This window comes from Dermacentor albipictus, chromosome 1 (assembly GCF_038994185.2).
Source record: "Dermacentor albipictus isolate Rhodes 1998 colony chromosome 1, USDA_Dalb.pri_finalv2, whole genome shotgun sequence".
Classification (NCBI taxonomy): Eukaryota; Metazoa; Arthropoda; class Arachnida; order Ixodida; family Ixodidae; genus Dermacentor; species Dermacentor albipictus.
The window spans coordinates 161,702,095-161,724,116 of NC_091821.1; the positions used below are offsets into that span (position 1 = coordinate 161,702,095).

General features: G+C 47.2%; 1 protein-coding gene and 1 long non-coding RNA gene across 2 annotated transcripts in view; one reads left to right on the plus strand and one right to left on the minus strand.

The window, feature by feature from the left end:
• LOC135910448 (uncharacterized) overlaps nucleotides 1-22,022 on the plus strand; it is a 98,812-nt gene that overhangs the window by 56,751 nt on the left and 20,039 nt on the right. Inside the window, exon 2 of the long non-coding RNA XR_010567072.2 lies at nucleotides 156-369. This is a non-coding gene — a long non-coding RNA (uncharacterized lncRNA). The remainder of the gene's footprint in view (nucleotides 1-155; nucleotides 370-22,022) is intronic.
• LOC135910438 (uncharacterized) overlaps nucleotides 1-22,022 on the minus strand; it is a 41,740-nt gene that overhangs the window by 6,234 nt on the left and 13,484 nt on the right. The window lies entirely within an intron of this gene.

Here is a 22,022-nt window from a genome sequence, read left to right on the forward strand (position 1 = left end):
TCCATTAGGCTTCACCCTCGCAACTAATAAATCGATTCCTCCCCGATGGTATTTGGTTCAACGCGCAGTGCACCTCATGGCACCTTGAATCAGGAAAAATCTGAGCTGTAACATCTTGCTCTTAAACAATTATCTATCCTCCTTTTGCACGACAGGACACGGTGACCCCGTTCCCATCCATGGTTTCCCCAGCGAGAGCCACCACCATCAGTTACAAGACGTGCCGCCCAACGACATCGACGTCTGCGAAACTTGCAGCTCTTTGCGCTGCCCTTCGTCTCTTCAGCCAGTATGCAGTGATTAGAAAGCAGCACTGCTGTCTTTACTATCAGCCCTGCAGCGCGGACCACACGGACACTAGTATTCGAGGTAAGAGAACTAATCCATACCTTGGCTGAGGAAAGACACCACGTGACAGTTCAGTGGCTTCCAAGTCACAGCGGCGTCATAGGTATAGAACATGCCTAAAACAGTGCTCGGTCGGCGCTTCAAGGTAGCTAAGAGGAGTCGGTACTGATATCAAGAACAGATGCCGCAAGAAAACTTGAAGTGCTTGCACGAGATATCACGTTATCCATGTAAAACACCCCAAGTTTTCAAGGCGACTGGCTGCACCACCGGCACTCTTCTCTCCGCCTTCGAATCACAGCTGGACTCTGCCGACGCAAGGCTACCCTGCTTTGTCGAATATGACTAGGAGTGGCTGTTACGAAGTTTCTTGCTTTTCAAATAGAATGGGACGACAACGCCTCGTGTGATTGTGGCTTTAACACCTTTTGTGTGACTGTTCTTGCTACAGCTTACAAGAGACGATCGCTCGCAACCACGATAACGCGTTTTCATCAATGACGTTAAGTCGTTTTAGAATGCCGATCTCACAGGCCACCGCAGCCAAGGGCGACGAGGGCACTGTTGCAGTTTTTAAGCTAGACAAACCTGCACAAGACGCTGCAGCCTGAACTGGTGTTTGTAGTGCTACAAGTGCTACTGCGTGGTGCTAGTAGCACTTGTAGTAGTAGTTTTGCTTTACGTAGAACTGGCCACAGCTAAGGGGAATTTTATGGGTGTGGTTTATAAAATTCCCCTTTGCTGTGGCCAGTTCTACGTAGGGCAAACGGGACGGTGTATCAATCAGAGGCTAATGGAACATAAAAGGTCGTTAACCAGTGGATCGCCTTCTAATCTTTCCCTACATTGCCAAGATTGTAAGTGCACGGCAGAGTTAGATGAATGCGCGATATTATACAGGCATAAGAATGAAGATACGCGTCTTATGGTAGAGGCATGGCATATCTATAATGGTGGAAGTGCGTGCGTGAGTCAGCCTTCGATTACTTTACATAAGTAAGAGATTAAGAGCCCTAACAGTTATCTCTCACGTAGACTGGCACGTGTACCTGACTGACCCGTGGTGTTACCATTCTTTGCGCAGATAAGTTTTTTGTCTTCTTTCGCCCCTGTGCTCCCTCCCTTCAGTTGATAGTCGGCGTTCGTGTTGTCTACTACTCTTGTGTCTTGTCTGCAGGCCTCACCTCTTTTTTGCATAATGAATCCTTACCAACTAGCTCAGCTTTCTGTCATTCGAAGCTTTAACGCGACAGCGTTAACGAGCTCGTCTCGCAGAAAAGCCGGTGTCGTCGGCGTCGTCAGCGTTGGCCGTGAGCGAGAAATGGTGGAAGGCAACACATAAAGACAACTTGCAAGATGGGCTGGGTGGGAATCGAACCAGGGTCTCCGGAGTGTGAGACAGGGACGCTACCATTCAGCCATAAGTTCGATGCTTCAAGGCGCAAAAAAGCGGCTCTAGTGAATACTGTGTTGCCCTAGAAACGTGCCGTAGAAAGTTATACTGCGGTGTATATTGGTAATTATGAGCATGTAGATTACAGCAGTCGCAGTTAAACACGTAGCGAAGTACGTTTTAGCTACATTTTTTCTGCGCTTGGTGCACACGCAGATCCATCTTGTGGCAAACACAGAAGACCCCCTTCTCACGATGTACGGCGCTGCCCGGACAGGTGGTGCGCCACTCGCCCGCGCCTCCCCTTCGTCTCGTTTGAGCGCATTGGGGCCGTGTGGGGACCGGTGCGAGGATGTCCCAATACCCTTGCGTTTAATAACTTTTCTCGCTCTCTCCCCTTCCAACTTCCAGCGTGCGTCACTCGAACGCTCGTGTTCAGGCGACGCGGCTCCTCTTTCCGCTCACAGCGCGATTCCTAGGTGCAGCGTCCGATGCAGGACTCCTCTGACGTGATCGCTGCGCCATAGCGCGTCTGGTGGGAAAGCGTCCCCTGCGATGTGTGCCGTGCTACTGGCGAAGAGTCATGCGTCTGCGTGGTGCTCCCAAGCGAGATAGAGGACGATCTCATCGAGGCGTAAGCCCCATAACCGCGTTCGCCTTCATGGCGCGTCGCGGCCCGGCTGTCCGTGCCGATCACGACGTTTGGCTCGCGTAGATCGTTTCTCCCTCCGAGACACCGAGTTCTTTGGTTCGTTCCGCTTGCTCAGGCGCACGTTTCGTCTTTGTGTGACTGAAGAGCATGCCGAGCGAATGAGTGGGTGGTGCGAACGGGCTGCGATAACGCTATCGCGCTCCACCCTTGAAGGCGAAGCTTAAGCGTCCTCCAATTTTTGTTCTAGGATATTAGACAGTTTTAGTACTGCGTACGTAAGATCGCTACGTTCTGCAAAGTGCGCATGTGCAGAACGCAACGCGAACGGTACGTGGTGTATACGCGGCCGCTGCTCCACACGCACGCATCCGATTCTTGCGTGCGTACGTGGGGAGCTTTGCGTGTTGCTCTCGTGGTTCTCGTTTGTTCGGGAGAGCGCGAGACAAAAGAGTTTCCCAAAATGGCAGCGTCAAAGGCGACCAGCGGAAGGCTGTACTTTTCCATGGCCTACGACTTGGCTTTGCTGCTTGAAGTGAACACGCAGAAGCCATTCCTGCGGATACTGCACGCTGGGAATGCATAGCGAAAATAGGAACTTTGTTTTTGAGCAAGTGTTCAGTGTGTGCTGTTCGCGCGAAAGGCTACCTGCTTTCGGCGCAGTTCGTCGCAAATGATTGTGCCAGCCTCAGAAAGCAAGCACTCGGCTTTTATTTTTCTCGATATGATTCGTGTATTTCATCCATATTAAAGGTAGTCCATTAAAGGCCTAAATATAGTTCGACGAAGAGGGAACACGCCCACACGTTACACCGCGTTACCGAGATCAACAGCATCCATAGTTCGACCGACGGTCCGACGTACTGGCGGACGCGGCCAATGCGCTCCTACGCGGCCGGCGTCTAATGCTATGTTCACACTACGGTCGTAACGCGCGTAACAGCTCTTTTGGCGTATCGAACGTAACGGCTGTAAAAAACGTTACGGCAGTTAAGCCGGCACCTTTGTTCACATTTACTGCTGCTTAAATTACAGCTTTTACAACAGGCCAATCAAATTTGGAGCTGCAGAGTCGACGTCACCAGCGGTCCAATATGGCTCCTGCCAACATGCGAGCGCTGGCCGAGATCGAAGAAATTCACGCTCAAAACAAACTTATAGTCATGTATTCAATCGCCCAAAGACGACGAAGGCGACGCAGAAAGGTTTGGGTGCGGCAAGTATTTCTCGGCAGGGCCGTGGACGGCGATTTTCACAACCTTTTCGCCAAGCTCCGAGTTGGTGACGCTGCGATGTTTCATAACATCATGCGCATGTCGCCCCAGCAGTTCCGCTTCCTTGAAAACCTAATGAGACCACTCATCGAAGTTCGGAGCACGTATCTGCGGCCATCGATTTCCTCGGCGGATAAACCAGATGAACTGAAAACAGTCTCGCAAGGCGCACTGCAAAAATTTTCACGAACACAGCCAATCGTGCGCACGGAATGGCGGAATGGCACTTCCCGCGCCCGGAGCTGTCTGCAGACGGGAGGACGGAAGTGTCGTCACCGGTTGTTGAAAGCCGAAAGCTTATCGGTCATTGGCTGTGTCGCAACGGTCGTAACATAACAGTCGTAAATGTTGCCGACCCTTTAACACTCTCACCCACGATATTTGCGAGAATTGCGCACGTTGGTACCTTTACGTTCGCAGTCTGAACTAGACGCATACGCTTGTTGCGCTTCCGCTTACGTATGTTACGAAAAATCGGCGCCTTACGAACGTAGTCTGAACATAGCATAACGCTCGCCCGCTTACGTACGTAGGCATTTCGCAGTACTAAAAGCTATAACGCGACACGAGCTCTTACGTTCCTCAAAGCACTTTCGTGCTGCGTACGTGTCGTCATAGCGCAGTACTAAAACTGTTTATTAACTAGACGCAGGCAATATTTACGGAAGCACGGGGGTGAAGTGTGCAGATTTCAGTTTTACGTCATGACCACCCTCGGCGTTTACGTTATTTCTGGTACGTGCATCTACCAATCACAATAGCGCTAATATGTTCGTAATTACACGAGCAGGCAATGCGAAATTAGGTAAGCGTATATATATATATTTGAAATGTTAGTCGAGCTCTTTGCATGCAGGCCATCGGGGTCAAGCGTTTTATAGGCTCGGTGAATAATGCAGGTCGTACGTGGGCCAAGTGTCCGTTTCATTCATTTTTATCTCGAAACTAATTAGCGAGAATTCCAAATTGACGATATCACCAATTAGGTAAAATATGTCACTGAGCGTTAGATCAACGACAAATTTAAATAATTGATGTTGGCGAGGATTTTGTAAAGAGCTCGTCAACGTTGAGCGCGCCTAGAACAGTTACATTACAACAACCAGCAAAAGGGCAACTGTTGAGTGCTCTATGGAGAGGCATGCACCCGCCGTGGTGGCGTAGTGGCTACGCCAATGCGCTGATAAGGCCGAGGGTGCGGGATCAAATCCTGGCCTCGGCGGCTGCATCTCGATGGGGGCGAAATGCCGAAACACCTGTGTGCCGTGCGTTGGGTGCATGGTAAAGTACCTCAGGCGCTCATTATTAATCCGGAGTCCTCCACTACGGCATACCTCATAATCATGTCGTGGCAGTGGCACGTAAAACCCCCGAATGGAGAAAAATAAAATAAAAAAATTAGGGATGCACGCTAGTTTGGTATCTTTCATTCAACTGTAATGCTGCAACCTTATTCTTGCAGCTGCGGCATATGTGCATATGAACGTAAGAGCGAGTGTTCGTGATCGATCTTTTTCGTGATCGATCCTTGTCTAAGGGCGCTTTCGACAAAAGCATTTGCCTGCATGAATAATTTATTCCAACATATTTCTGACTTTTAAATGCACTATTCCTTCCTATTCTTTCTGGCACGACCAAGTTGCTTGATCTTGGAACTTGGTTTTAGACAGCATGCGATATTTCTCCGTGCCCGCACACTTTATTGAAGCGCTATAGAGGCAGATATTTTGACAAAAAGCTTTTCCACCAGTACGTTTTTCCCAACTGATCATTTACGAGAGCCCGGAAGTGTACTTTAACGCAGCTTCATGTTTGGCTCTGAAAAAATCGCTCGAAATGGGGGGGGGGGGGAGGCGCTGGTTCGCGCAGCATGATCTGCTGGGCCGTGAGGACGGGCGGGCATGCTTTCCATTCCTACGGTGCCCGGCGCTTTAATTCAACTGACAAGCGCTTGTTCCTAGATTTTGCTGACAACTGCTTCGAATCTGGCTCTGACTCTGGCGTGCAGTTTCGGAGTAATATGATTGTTTCTTGTGTAATCTGACTGTATGCGCAACGCCAGTTGTGTAATACTTTATGGAAGGCCCACAGGCACCGGCGATTGCGCTGGAACCTTCGACGACTCATATATAAAAGCCGACGCGCTGATCCGATGATGAAGTTTTCGGCGATCGCAAACTGTGCTCGCCACTATCGTTGTGCTTCGAGTGCCATTCGCTTTTGTGGGCACAGTCTCTCCCAGTAAAAAAAAAAGATATAGTTTCGTGATTCAGATTTTCCTACACTGTGTTCTTCATCGCCACTACAACGTGACAATATCACTGTCGAGAAGCAGATTGCAGCCTTTAAGACCGCAGCTCATGGGTGGCGGTTCTAACCATTTTCCTCTTTTCTGGTACTGCGTGGAACGAAGCTTGCGTCGTTCACTTTCGTCCTATAGCACGAGTTCCTCGCTGCTTTTGGGGCTGTGCCAACGTGTCGAAAATGGTTTCTTCGAGTGGAAGTATGAGTAATGTGGGAAACAGTTGACCAAACGCAAAAGAGCAAGAAAAATAGAAATGCCTTGTCCAAGCGAGAGGAATGGGACGAAAGAAACCAAGACGGCAGGCGTTATTCCGCGACGTACCCAGGAATTTTGACACAGCATATCCATCTTCATAGCAGTCAAACTGCAGAACTCGCCAGAGCGCAGCCTCTGTTTACGCTGTGCGCTTTCACTGCTCGCTTTCCCGTTTCTCTCTTCCGCTGTATTTTTTTTTTATCGTACAGTTAACGTGCGTACTTAGAGTGCGCTATACGCATTCACTTGGGCTAGCAAGCAAGCAGCGCATCTCCGAGACTGCTGCGCCTGAGCTTTCAACGGATTGCGCAAGCTCTGCAGTTCTCGCTCACCAAGAGCTTGCGCGTCACGCGTGTTGCCATGCCTGGCTGGCGCGAAAGGTTGCGGCACGCGCGTAAATCCAGGGTGCAGCAGCGCGGCCGTGGTGTTACTGACGAGCGTGGGCTTTCGATACGCGCACCCGAGAACCGCGGCTTTGACACAGAAACGGAGATCCACGAGTACGTCTAATGCGTTGTAGTGTAGTCAGAGTATATATATACTCTGTACTCTGTGTAGTCAGAGTGTATGTATATATATATATATATAATATATATATAACAGCAGGTTATCGCACCACTTTCAGTCGTGTCGCAGAAATATAGTGAATGTCGCTTGTAATAAGGCGCACTTTACAATTAGACCGCGAAGTTTGTAGAAGCACAATTAACATAAGTAACTGTTCTTTTCTTCCTGGCAGGGACACCAGCCTGTTCACTACTTCACGAGTCAATTAAGACGTGCTGCTGCTTGGGGCGCTTAACGACTTCAACAGGAACAGATCATGAAAATTACGAATTTCGGCTACTAATACTGCGAAGCGTTGGTATCATCGACATTCGGCAAATAGGCAGGCTGGAGCAACCTTAAACACGTGGGGCTCAAGAAGCGATGCTGCATCCATGGGCAGTTGTAATGTAAGGCAAACTGGAAGTGGTTACGGTGCTGAACACCAAAAGATCGCGACCTTCTGCGCCAATTTCCTTACCAACCTTATATAAGCGGCCGGCAGTGTTTGATACGAAAAGTGCCATGACTTCATTTTAAAGCTTCTTTTGATATGGCCTGACCTCGACAAATTACGAAAACTTATTTAGGTCCAAGGCAAGAAGCTGGATGCTGGGAACAATTCCTAAACAAGGATTCCAGGAATTCCAGAACAAGGGTCAATTAAAGCTAACCATGTCTATGTGGTTGCTTGTGTGTGCGTGTGGGTTTATGTTTGTGTGTGTGTGTGCGTGTGTGTGTGTGTGTGCTTGTGTGTGCGTGTGTTAGCGCTAATGAATTGCGTGTGAACGGTGTTGCCGGCTTAGTTTTCATGCTGCCCCATGCGAGATGCTATAGCGATGGCAGTCAGTCACCATCACCGAAGCTCATATTTAAGATAACGAAAAGAAAGGCGCTATAACTTTCACGGAACGACAGCCATTGCCTTCGCCAGTGGGTAGAGCACCGCAAGCGTCATGTGGAAGTTGTATACTCGGCTTCCATCGGTGGCTAGTTGTCTTTACTTCTGTTCTTCATTTCCATTTTTCTTTATGAAGTAGTCTATAAATGTCCTCGCTAGTTTAATCGTTATTGCTGAATCATTGTGCAGTTGAATAGATATACACGCTTAGTGGCTTAGAGTGCTGCTGCTGAGCACGTAGTTCCGAACGAGAAGCAACGAACACACGGGGACAGAGGCAGAGAGAACACCAGAGCGCTGAATTTACAACGTTTACTGGAAAAGAGTTTATTGGAAACTACACATATTAATGACAAAAAACATGCATTGCGCATGTCGACGTCATCGAGAGAGAGACGGAGAGGAAGCCTTTCAAATTATTCTGGCTAAGGATCCTATAATGTTTAGCTGAGCTATGCCGGTATCGCTCACGAATTGCTTTTAACAACGGAGCTGTTTAAAGGGACACTAAACTTAAGTAAGAAGTCGGCGTGGACTGTTTAAATACCATTCCAGAAACATCGCAACGCTTATTTCTTGCCAAGAAAAGACTTAGTTTACGAGAAAATTGCATCTGTAGGGTCCGAATGCCTCTTTTGAAATTCAAATCTTCCGCCACCCAACCGGGGGAGTGGTGACGTTGCATACGCCACTCGCACCCTTTGCTGTCATAGGTGAGTAAAACGGCGCCCGACAGACGGCGGCACCGAGCCAAGAGAGAGCAGTAGATTCGCCGCTTCAGCTGCTTTTTGGTCAAGTGGCGTAGACCGTTTGGGCATCCCGCGACACGCAAGTTGAATTCTCTGCTACGTGCAGTTTGTGCGAGTTTTGCGAGCCAGCAAAACCAGCGCACCACTACGCAATAACGAAACTGATGAAACGCGAAAGCGTGGGCGGCGCAGAGTCGAGCGAAAACGAAACCTTTCGACCGCCCGCGGCGTTGTCAAGAGTAACTTCAATTAGTTATTTTTTCTAAAAATGAAACAGAGCTGGATAAGTAGCATTTTATTTCGTCTTCTAATACAGTGATAATTTTTTGCAAAGAGTGGTTGAGTACTATAGACAGAATTTAACTGAGGAGTGCTTTCGTCATCGGGCAAGTGCTTGAATGCCCCGGGCAAGCCTCTAATCATGTCCTGCATTTACCTCAGTTTCTCGATTACGAAGGCCCTGTTGGCGACAATATTGACGCCCTACAGATTCCCAAGCACTACTCTATCATTTTAGCTTGACTTAATATTTGCCTTTAGTGTCCCTTTAAGCTTTCGTTCCGCCATAAAGCGTTACCAGAAAACTCAGCCCAGCTGTGCGCCGCCTCGCGTTGCCTAGCAACCTCCTGCGAAAGCAACGAGCCACGTAACCTCCTCGCACCTCACGCGCGTAGGGCGGAGTCGTGACGTCACTGGCGAGTAAAAGCTCGGAACAGCGGGCGCGGCGACACACCTTTCGCCGCCTTTACTCCGTGCGTACGTGCTGCTGCCATGGGAAGACCGAAGAAAGTCCGGACGCCCGAAGAAGAAGCGGCTTACCAGGAAGAGCGCCGTACTGCCAAGCGAGAAGCGGTGCGTCGCCGCCGAGCTGATCCAGAACACCGAGCCGAAGCTGCGGCTGAGAAGAGGCAACGCGAGTCGAAGATCCCGAGTTTCATTTCAGGGAATGCGAGAGTCGGCGCTTGAAAACTTCTGTGAAAACTGCCCGAAAACTTCCAACGTCAAACCCGCCGAGGCAACAACTTAGCAAAACCTAGCATAACCTCGCAAAACCTAGCAGCAACTTAGCCAAGCCTACCAACAACTAAGCAAAACCTAGCATAACCTCACAAAACCTACAAACAACTTAGGCAAGCAACGTAAAAGCTAGGTGATCACAAGCTCCGCTGTTGACTCCAGCTTTGAACCACTAGTGCAAGCTGCGCACGTTTTTTATACTATGTGCAGTTTGTCGTGCTGCTTGTACCATGGCTTCCTCGGTCTCCTTATCTGTCAGCGGTCATGTCGGCACCGCCACTACCCGTGCTGTTGGTATCGGAACCGACGATCGACTGCTGTGGTCTACACGACACGAACATGCGCAGAACCATCTTCTTCATAACTGACCACGAAAGGGCATCATCATCGAAAGTGCAGTCCCACGAAAGTATAAGAAGCGGACTTCAACTACCTATCTTCAGTGGGCACGGGAGAACGGAAGCTATGCAGTCGTCTTTCAAGAATCCCTTTTTCCGCTATGTGCATGTTAGTGATAGCTTAACGATTTATTCCAAGTGTACGAGTAATGCTTGACTTCTGCTTCTCCCGTGCCCAAGCGTTTTGTTCATAACAATATCTGAATGTGTATTTGTTACGAAACAACTGTTGGTCTGCGGTAACATTGAGATGAATCCTGGACTATACCCATAGTCAACGTTTTTAGATTCCTGTCAGTGTGAAAGCTGCGGCGCACGGAGTGTCGCTCTTCTGGTTCCTGCCGCGTGGCGACGCTCGTCACGCTGTTTGCCTACAGGAAGACGCTACGGGCGCTCACGGGAAGACTACAAATGAAGCTGTGCAGGGTGATATGGGCTGGACTAGTTTTGAAGTGAGGGAAGCTCGCAGTAAAATTGAGTATGAAGAACGGCTGAGGAATATGGAAGAAAGTAAATGGGCTGGGAGAGTTTTCAGGTATCTGTACAGGAAAAACATTGGTTCACAGTGGAGGAAAAGAACTAGGAAGCTTACCAGCAAGTATGTGGCCTGTAGCGTGGGCAACACAACAACAAAGAAGGTCAAACGGAAAGTCAGAGAGGCTGAATTAATCTCATGGGTGGCGGCAATGGAAAAGAAACCTGCCATGAGTAACTATTTAAGAGGAAAAAACGAAATCAGGAAAGAAACCATTTATGATAACTCAAAGTGAAGTTCATTACTTTTCGAAGCGAGATCTGGATGTCTTAGAACATGCACCTATAAACCGAGATATAAGAAGGAAGAAGAAGCATGTGCTTGCTGCGGTAAAGCTAGGGAAACTATGGAGCATGTTTTATTAGAATGTGAAGGCGTCTACCCAGCGGTCGATTTAGGCACCACTGGCCTCCTTGAAGCCCTTGGGTTCAGAGGGAGCAGTGGTAAAGCAAACATGTCCGCAATGGACATTAGTAAGAGGCGACTGGAGGATTGTTGGAAGAAAAGTAGGGAAACGACAAAAGACGGAGACGTACAAAAGGACAGTTCGCAATAGGGGATCAGAAAATTTGGGCGTGGTAGTCCATAGCGTTTTTTTTTCTTTATTCATTGTTTAACCTAGGTAGGATATTAGGCAGAATAGTAGCCAGAGCTTGGTGGCGCAACCCACCGCCCCATTCCAAAGGGGACGCTCATAACATCCATCCATCCATACAGCCTAGTGTTACTGTATGTGCTCCCTACGGGATCATGTACAGGAACACTATGTTCGCCCGACCGGCGCGGTCTCTTCCCATTGTCGCCGCCACCTGATCGAAGTAGCGAGCTGTACTTTTTCACGTGTAAACTTAACTCAAATATTCCGACGGCTTAGTCTCTACACGCCTCTAAAGAGAGGCCTGCGTGGAAATGTGGAAGGTGCACCGAATGCTGTGCTTGTGGGTGTTCAAGAGCCACTGAAGAAATCGAGAGAAGCACACCGTTGGAAGCAAGGTTGCCTGCATGAACTGATCGAGTCCAGAATGCTCGAGTTAACTTCTGAAGCTGACTCGCCCAAAGACAATGACAGGGGCCACATTTACTGTAAGGAAGAAGTGGATGATAGCATCTCGTACTACTCTTCAGTCTATGTGGTTCACAAATTCTCCAAGAGCACAACTTGCCTTTCCTGTATGGAAGATATCAGGTGTCCAGTGCCAGTTGTTGGCAGTGACTCATACCTTACGGTGTACAAGAGCTTGAAGCAAGGGTGCCTAAAGCATCCCGCCAAAAGCATGCTACAGTTTACAAATACTGCAAACAAAGCAGTTTCTGTTTCCTTAAAAGGAGGTCCCGTTTTGTGGGATATCTTTTGGGACGTGCTAGACGAGCTGGAATTGCTAAACCTTGCTCGAATTGGATCTGCAGAGCATATGGCCACTTTTACATGCAAGGTACAGCATTTCGTCATTGTGACTCGCATGTATTTTTATGCGACAGACGTGAATCACCGGCTGGGAAACAGAGAAAAGGCCGCCATTGCAAATAAAAAAGGTCCTCATCTGTAGGTATTCCATCCATGCTTTCGACTAAGTGTGTCTTCATCTAATGCTTGTTTGTGTTGAGTGAAAATACAATTGTAAAAATTAACATGTAAAACCCTGCTCTATATATAGTCTGTGCGGTGCTCCGCACGTCGGCAACACAGCGCGGAATTTCGTGGCTGGGGTCTGGAAACGGAATCGAACATAGCTGATTATAGCTTTTCCATATTGTTTTGTGCCTTCTTCCAAATAAGCATTACTCTAACAAACATTAAAATGTTCGGGGTAAAAGTCGGAAGTACGTGCGATAAACAAAACGCGAAGAAATTATGCGATCAGTTCTTCGGGATCTTGCATTAGGCTGCTCTTTATCTCACCCTTACCGCGCAGGCGAAAACAGTTCTTTAACCATGAGACTGAAGTTTCCACGTGACAGCTCAGAAAAGGCCGGTGGTGAAGGCTCTCGCAACAGCTGCCGAGCGCGAGTGCTTCGGGCTGACAGCTGCGCCGCGTGGTGAGAGGAAACGGAAGGGGGCACCCTCTCGCGCGCGCCTCGGGGGAACTTGCAAACTGAAAGCAATGTAAGAACGTTGACCCATAGTGATGTGCTATCTGCTATAGCAGCGCTCTCTGAAAAGGTTGATACACGCCAGAAGAAATTATGAGATGCCTTCCATTAACTAATGGATAACCAAGAAGCGCTGGCATACAATGTTTGTGACGTGTCGAATCTGTTGACTGCTCTTGAGGCAATCGTTGAAAATATTGAATGCGATAGATCTGAAACTGAAATCTCGAGCATAGTATCAGAGATAGTCCAAAGACATAACGTCTTAATACAATCCCATCTGGACGAATCGAAAGACCGTTCCAGACGTGACAATCTTTTATTTTATGGTATCCCCGACAACACAGCTGGAACACGGGCTCAGTCAAAAAGCTCTGTGTGTTATTTGCTCTCAAGACAGCTTAACTTGCAGTTATACGATGGCGATATTTCTACAGCTCACAGACTAGGCAATTATATAGCCAACAAAACCCGCTCTATTACTGTAAAGTTCTCTTCAGCAAAAACTAAAGGACAGGATCTTTTCCCAAAGAAGTAAAATTAAAATCTCCGGCATAACTGTCGGTGAAGATTTTTGTAGATCAACCCGTCAATCTCGTAAGAAGTTAATTGAATTTAGTAAGTCGAAGGGCCAGTCAGGTTCACTGTGATATAACAATCTCATCATGTATAATAAAACGTATGCTTACTGCGCAGTTATTGCATCAGTGCGTGAATTAGAACCTGTTGCTAAGAAGCACGCGCGGGACAATGGCAGCGCAACTTCAAGTTCATCATAGCTCAGAACCATTAAGAAAGACGTAAACGATGTATTGCTGCTCTTTACAAACACATGAAGTGTTCTTAACAAACTTGTCGCGTTGTCATCAGCCATAGATTCCTGCATGTTGATATAGTTGTAATAACTTAAGCCTGGCTCTCTTCTAAGATAAAGGACTCCGAAATATTTGAATGTGAAAGGAATTGCAATATATACCACTGGGATCATGATGTCCGTTCGGGGTGGTGTACTTATTCATATTAGTGACATGTTAGTGTCCTCGGCTGTTCCAATCATATCGTCCTTGGAACTTGTTTTTATAAGTGTATCTATTTCAAATCGTGAATTTATTTTCTGTGCTTTGTACCGTACTTCAGCTGCCTCATCTTCTTGTTGTACCAATCTTTATGATGTCCTTAATAAGTTTCCCAATTCGCCTGTGTTTATTTTAGGCGACTTCAACTTTCCTACAATACCGTGGAGCAACGATTTCAATAGCGTAAACACAATGTTTCCTCCTGATGTACGCAATTGCCTAAGCTTTGCGCTGACTTAATCATTGACCTTACTCAACTCGTTCACATGACGACTCGTACAACCATAACATCCTCCAGTGTTCTTGACTTACTATTTACTAACATTACAGAGTTAGTTTCTGAGTTAGCTTACCTCCCAGGACTAAGTGATCATTCATTGGTTCACTTTACCTTAAAAACACGACACAGAAAGACGAAAATATATAAAATAATACGGGCCTATAACAGAGTTGGTTGATACAAGTTCAATAATAACTGAGTTAGAATTTTGTTATTATTATGTGGTATTAAGGAGATGTCGCCTTTGATTGGCGCCGGCTACTCCTTTTCATATAGATATTGAAAGAAAAACGAATAAATCGTAACAAAAATAGTGAAATCATAACAACATAAGTTCCGGTAACGTACGTACACTAATGTCACATTATAACTGAAAGACAACCCCAAATCATAAAAACACAAAGTCCAGTCACGTAAGTAGACTAATGCCCCACTAAATCTGAAAGTCAACTCAGTAACATAGCAACACACAGTCTAGTCACATATGTGTACTAAAGAAAACATAAAGTCCGGTCACTTAGCTAGACTAAAATTAGGGCACATAAGAAATCACGGATCAAAGTTTTATGAAGTTACAAAAAATCAGGAATTGATTGGCCAAATTCAGGTAAAAGAAAAGCATAGAATGCACTATCACATTTAAACATTCAATTGAATACTTCCTGAGAATATTGCTCGCTTCTAGAAATATTTGAAGGACCAGTAACGCTCGTCTTTGCAATGAGTATGTTGACGAAGGACCTAAGATTTTCCTGAGGCTGAAAGGCCTGTGATCTAAGGCCACTGACTCAAGTGCCAAGCGTTGTCTTTGTGTGTCGTGTCGCGGACGTTCTAGCAGAAGATGCTGTACATCTTCATCAGCGTGGCCACAAGTGCATTCAGCGTTATCAGCGCTTGAAATTTTATGTAGAAAGTGTTTTGTGTACGTGGTACCGAGACTCAGACGGTGAATCAGCGTTTCAAAGGATGTGGTTGTAGTTAATGTGGATGGGATATTAAATTGAAAAGATGGGTCAATGTGGAATAAATCGGAAGATTTTGAGTTCTGATCAAACCATGTCACTTTGCAACCACGGGCTGATATCCGTCTTAATATGCGGCGCAATTCGCCTTTTGTTAGAGGGAGACCATTAACACGCGCTTGTCCAGCTGCCTTATCTGCTGTAACATTTCCAACGATATTGCAGTGGCCAGGTATCCATTGGAATGTTACTGTGCTATTTTCTTCACTTGCTTTTGTGAGTTCCTTATGTATCTCGTTAACTAACGCCATGTTTTGCGAATTGCTGATGGCACTATTAAGTCAAGACAAAGCTGTCTGCGAGCCACAAAGGATGACCCATTGTTCCCGTTGTTTCATTGAGTTTATGTAGTGTAACAAAGACAATACTGCAAAAAGCTCCGCTGTTTTTGATGACGTCGTGTGAGATAGTTTAAATGTTTGTATTTGGTTCTATTTTGGAATGACAAAGGCAGCTGTAGAAGAATTGTTTTGGCAAGATACGCTTGACTATAGCCAGGGTATCTAAAGTATATTCGCAATAACGCCAGTTATTGTGCTGCTAGCATAAACATATCTCGTTTGCGAATAAGTCCCTCAACTGAAAGTTCAATTTTTGGAGCTACTAGTCGCCATGGAGGGTAAGAGATATCTGAACAAAAATTCATGATGGGGCAGTAGATCTTTGCGTGCCTGAATCACCGAATTGATGTTCGCGCTGTCCCTCTCAATTAGTACACTTGCTAGTGGGTGCCTTTTGTGCTGCACTGAAAAGCGAAAGTGGTATCGACAGGTTTCAACCGTTCTCATAATAGGAAATGGAGGATGACGTGCCTCTGCAACTAAGGAACTTGAGGTTGCTCGAGGAACGCCTAAGCATACCCTAAGGCTCCTAGCTATTAATCGTTGGAGTCTCTTTTCAGATGAATGAGAGGTTCCATGCAGAACAGGTGAAGAATATGCTATATTTTGCTTTATAAGTGCATTATGTACTTTTAGTAAGGATGAAACCAACCCTCCCTATGGCGTGCCGGCTACGCGGCGAACAACATTTATTAATGAGTTTATTTGTTCTTCGGGGGTTTTAATGTGAGAATTCCAAGAAAGTTGCCTGTCTAGGTATAACCCCATAAATTTGTGTTGTTTCACTAAGTCTAAAGGTTGACCTCAAGGCACAGCTGAAAATCCTTATATGTCCTTTGGTGAAAGGCAACGCAGCCGTCTTAATGTAAGACAGTTCCATTTCTCTTTCTTTTAAGGATTTGTTCACAATGTTTAGACCTTTCTGCAAAGTTGACTGAACAAGGCTGGCACTCGAACCAGAGGCCCAAATGCAAACACCATCCGCATAAATAGAGTAGTGTAGTGCAGTTGTAAGTCTTCGCGGTAAATCCGCCATCACACACCACCAGAGAAACGGACTTAAGACTGCCTTGTGGGGCTCCTTGCATTGCTTGAACTCCTTGAGTAGCCCTCACAATGTGATCCTCGGACTCGATTTTTTGACCGCCCATTCTGCTCTGATTGACTGTTCAGCCGGTGTTGTACAACTTGACCTACCCCTACCTCTTCCCGTTGACCTTCCTGCTCAAGCTCTAACTCAGCTTTGCTCAGCGGATTTTATTCTCCTGCCATCTCTAGCAGCAACCTGCATCCCTGTTTTAGCCCGCCCACTTCTACCTGACGGAGACTATGTCCTTACTCCCGCGACTTCAGTCATGCTTTCCCACAATGTCTCCTTGCCACACACCATCGTTTCTGTAGCGGACAATCAGACGTGTCTTCCCATCCTATATTTCGGACAGTGTCCACAAGTACTTCCTCGTGGTATGTCTCTTGCCACGTTGTCACCGTCGCACGAGTGCCACAATGCCGCTCTATCTGTTGCGCCGTCTTTGACCAGTGCTCGTTCTGCGTCTTCCGCATCTGCCCCGCCCGACCACTTTACAAAGATGATTGCACCGGATCTCTCAACCCAACAAGCCGCAGAGCTCCGTGCCCTCCTCAAGTCGTACTGCGACATTTTCGACCTGAACTATCGCCCTTTGGGTCAAACTGCGGTCGTGAAGCATCGTATAAATACCGGCGATGCAGCACCTGTTCGCCGACGCCCATACCGGGTGTCGCCTTCTGAGCGACAAGTTATCCAGAGCGAGGTTGACAAAATATTTGACAAAGGAATTATTGAGCACAATTCCAGCTCATGGGCTTCCGCAGTTACTCTTGTCAAAAAGAAGGATAACACCTGGCGATTCTGCGTTGACTATCGTCGTCTAAACACGATCACCAAGAAAGATATATATATCCACTTCCCTGCATTGACGATGCTCTGGATTGTCTTCGTGGTGACACTTATTTGTCGTCAATAGAACATCGCTGTGGATATTGGCAAATGGCCTTGGATGAAATGGACCGTGAAAAGACTGCATTCGTCACACCAGACGGCCTATATCAGTCCCGGGTAATGCCTTTCGGCTTGTGAAATGCCCCGGCGACCTTTGAACGAATGGTGGACATGCTCTTGCGTGGCTTGAAATGGTCCATGTGTTTGTGCTACTTGGATGACGTCATCGTATTGTCTTCAACTTTTTGGACCCATCTTCGAAGTTTTTCATCTGTTCTTTCTGTTTTTCATACCGCTGGCTTGCAGCTCAATTCGTCCAAGTGCCACTTCGATCGCCGCCAATTAACCATGCTCGGACATCTCGTCGATTCTTCAGGCATTCGCCCCGACCCCGCTAAAGTTCGCGCTGTGCAGAATTTCCCCTTACCAATCTATGCCAAAGATGTTCCCCTGACAGATATCCTCAAGAAGGATGTTCCTTCCTGCTGGGGCTCTGAACAAGTGTCGGCTTTCTCGCAGCTCATCACGCTACTCACCACGCCTCCTGTTCTCGCCCATTTTTACGCCTCCGCTCCGACAGAAATCCGCCCTGACGCCTGTGGCTACGGCACCGGCGCAATTTTAACTCAACGCCAATGTGGGCACAACCGCGTTATCACCTACGCCAGTCGTCTCCTTTCAACAGCCGAGCACAATTACTCGATTACCGAGCGCAAGTGTCTCGCACTCATTTGGGCAAGTTCCGACCCTACATATATGGTCGACCGTTTACAGTTACAACCGATCAACACGCCCTTTGTTGGCTTTCTTCCCTCAAGGATCTCACCGGACGCCTCGGTCGCTGGGCCCTACGGCTGAAGGAATACACATACACTGTGGTCTATAAGTCGAGTCGTCTACATCAGGACGCCGACTGCCTGTCTCGTCATCCCGTCGATCCACGGGATGGTTTAGTGGATGTCGTACCCATCTGCGCTCTTTTAACGCGATAGCGTTAAGGAGCTCGTGTCGCAGAAAAGCCGGTGTCGTCGGCGTCGGCGTCGGCGGCGTTGACCGTGAGCGATAAATCACGGCAGGCGCTTCATAAATAAAAAGCAATTTCCAAGATTGGCCCGGTGGGAATCGAACCCAGGTCTCCGGAGTGTGAGACGGAGACGCTACCACTCAGCCACGAGTTCGATGCTTCCAAGCGGTGCAAACGCGCCTCTAGTGAATGCGGTGTTGCCTTCGAAACGAGCCGTGGAAAGTTATACTGCGGTGTATATCGGTAATTATGAACATGTAACGTACAGAAGTCACAATTACACGAGTTGCGAAGTGCGTTTCCGCTGCATTTCTTCTGCGCTTTCCGCACACGCAGAGCCATCTTGCGGCAAACACAGAAGACCCCCTCCTCTCAATGTACGGCGCTGCCCCGACAGGAGGCGCGCCGCGCGCGCATTGGGACCGCTGCCAGGCGCGTCGCGGGACTCCCTCTCCCCTGACGACGCTTCGCCGTGCTCCCGCTTTAGATTACTATCTATCTCTCTGCCCGTGCCGATCACGACGTTTGGCTGATACGACGTTTGGCCCCTCCGAGACACCGAGTTCTTTGGTTCGTTTCTTTCGCTCAGGCGCACGTTTCGTTGCCGCGGCGAACGCTGCGTTGCTCGACGCTCACCGCGTGATAGGTGGGCGCAAAGTCCGATGCGGGGCGCATCGTAAGTGATCGCTGTGCCGTAGCGCATTGTCTTATACCCCTTGGCGGGTCGACGGGAACGCTGTCGCGTCCCACTCTTGAAGGCGAAGCTTAAGCGTCCTCCAATTTTTGCTCTCCGCCTTGAAAGACATTGGTGCTTTAAAAAGACGCGATGAACCGTTACGGCAGCTTATCGAATGTCTGCTCTCTGATCCGTCTGACCCATCCTTTCACATGTTCTTGATACAGAATGACAAATTGTATAGCCACAACATGCACCCCGACGGGCCCAAGCTCCGAACCCTCATTCCTTCTCATCCTCGACACACTGTGCTGCAGCAACTGCACGACGTTCCCACCGCTGGGCACCTTGGTGTCTCTCGGACCTATGACCGAATTCAGCGACAGTTTTTAAAGCGAAGCTTTCTTTGCCTCTTCCTTCGAGTTTACCACTGTTGCTGCTCCTGTGGCTACTGTGGCTGCTGCTGTCAGGCACACGACGTTGTATGGAGGTGGTTCAGAGCGTGTGTATACAAAACAGGGACGAGTTAAAGAGGAAAGGCGACGCTGGAAACTCGTTTTCACTCCAGCACGTCGAATGCGCACAACGCCCTCTGGAGCTTCCTGGCCGTCGTTACATTAGCCTCTTGACAGCTGTAATTATGCGTGACTACCCTCAGAAGCATTGCAGAACCTGCAGCGCTTCCCTTTCTACAAACGTTCGAGTCCAGAGCGGACGTAGATAAAACTGTAGAGGAGGAAAGAGAAGAGCCAGTTACCATGCAATGGGGGGGGGGGGTAGGGTATGGAGGTGACGTGAGAAGGCAAGGCAACCGTACTACTATACGGCAGCGCTTGCGGGGAAACTGGATCAACTTAAGTTCAACATATGCTACAGTATGTTGCTGCTTTTTCTGAAAAATAAACACCATGCAAGTATGTCAAGCAGGAAAACTTCGCAGGGCGTGCAGAAGCAGAGCCGCAATAATTAAAGCGCATCGCAGGGCCCAGGCGACACTACTGAAGCGGTAGACCATCAAATTAACACTTCTGTGGCCGCCGCGTTAGGTTTGCGGCTATGGCATTGCTGGAGGCCGTGGATTTTACCAAAACCACGGCAGCCTTTTCGACTGGGGCAAAATAGAAAACGAACGTTCACATAGATGTTGGGATAAAATATTGGACATAAATATTGACCTGCCGTTCAATAAGTTGTTGTTTACGGAGGGCTATACCAGCAACTTCAGCAAACATTCCGTAGAAGCAAACTGGACCTTGTATAAAGAAAAAATTGTATATCTCGTCAAATGATATATTACGAAAATGAAAATCATCTGTAATCCCCGTCACCATGCATAAACTCTTCTTTAAAGCGCCGATGACATAAAAAGAAAAGAACGTTCCGTCACGCAAAGTGAACTAACAATATTGATCATTGGTCGGCATATCAGCGTATTCATAATGAATGTGCCTGATTGAGCGCGCAAAAGATTCTTTTCTTAACAACACCCTGCCGTCGGTACTTCAACTAACCCTCACAAATTTGGGAGCATTCTCAGCGGTTCACCAACACGACTCATACAGTTATCTAACAGCGATGACACTATCCTTCCGCTTAGCCACCCTTGCACAGTCGTAAACAATGCATTCGTTTCCTTCAGTACAGGCGCTCCTGCATTGTTACCACGCTTGCCTGACAAAAACTTTCCCCCTATGGATCCCATTGTTATGGGATGGCTTCGCGTTACCAAGCTTATTGATAATCTGAAGATCTACTTTTCCGCTGGCGCAAAGCTATGCAACTCAAACTTCTTAAACATAACTGGAATGTACTTAGCAATCGTTCCCTCAAAACTTTTTGAACAATCTGTGCAATGTTCCCCATTACCCAGTGACTGGAAGGTGGGGAAGGTGGTCCCTATCTTCAAATCAGGTAATGCTCATTCAGCAGATAACTATCGCCCGATCTCATTGGCAAGTATCCCATGCAAAATCATAGATCATACATTCGCAGCTAATCGAATTTTTGGAGAAAAATTATTTCTTTAATAACTCTCAACATGGATTTAGGAAAATGCTTTCATGTGAGACCCACCTACTGACGTTTACTAATGATCTAGTTGTAGCTACTGACCTCGGTTTCGATATAGACTGCATTTTTCTTGATTTCGCACAGGGATTTGACTCAGCACCTCATCACTTACTCCTTTTGAAGCTTAGAAAACTTAATATTGACACTAGCATATTTAACTGGATTAAAGACTTTCTTTCAAACCAAACCCAATATATAATTGCTAACGATTATTCTTCTACTCTTTATTATATTACGTCCGGCGTACCACAGGGGTTTGTATTGGGCCTTTGTTGTTTCGTATATATAGTGATGATCTTCTTGACAGTATTGTTTTGTTTTCATCAATTAAGCTTTTTGCAGATGATTGCATAATCTACCACAAAATAACAAATTCATCTGGTTCACTAAATATCCAAAAAGATCTCAACAAATTATCCATATGGTGTGACGAATGGCCTATGCAATTAAACGTTAATAAACTTAACAGCATGAGAATAACCCGGCGCCTCTACAAATCAAACTACACTTACTATCTTAAAGAAGCCCCCTTGAATTCCGCTAACTCCTATTAAAAATTAAATTATTGGCTTTTACGTGCCAAAATCTCTGTCTGATTATGAGGCATGCCGTAGTGGGGGACTCCCGATATTTGGACCGCCTGGGGTTCTTTAACGTGCACCAATATCTAAGTACACGGGCGTTTTCGCATTTAGCTTTAATCGAAATTCGGCCGCCGTGGCCGGGATTCGATCCCGCGATCTCGTGCTTAGCAGCCCAATACCATAGCCACTAAGCAACCGCGGGGATTCCGTTAACTCCTCTGTATACCTTGGCATTAATATTACTACCGGCCTATCCTGGAACATGCACATTGATTGCGTAACTCGCAATGCTAACCGTACGCTTGGCTACATGCGCCGTAACTTTCCCAAAGCGTCGTGCTCCTTAAAAACTAATTCTGTATAAAGCTTTAGTCCATCCAGAACTAGGATATGCATCTAGCATCTGGGACCCCAGTCAATCCATACTAATCGCTACCGTGGAATCTGTTCATAATCACGCAGCCCGGTTTATTCTGTCAAACTATTCCCGCTGCGCTTCTGTATCCA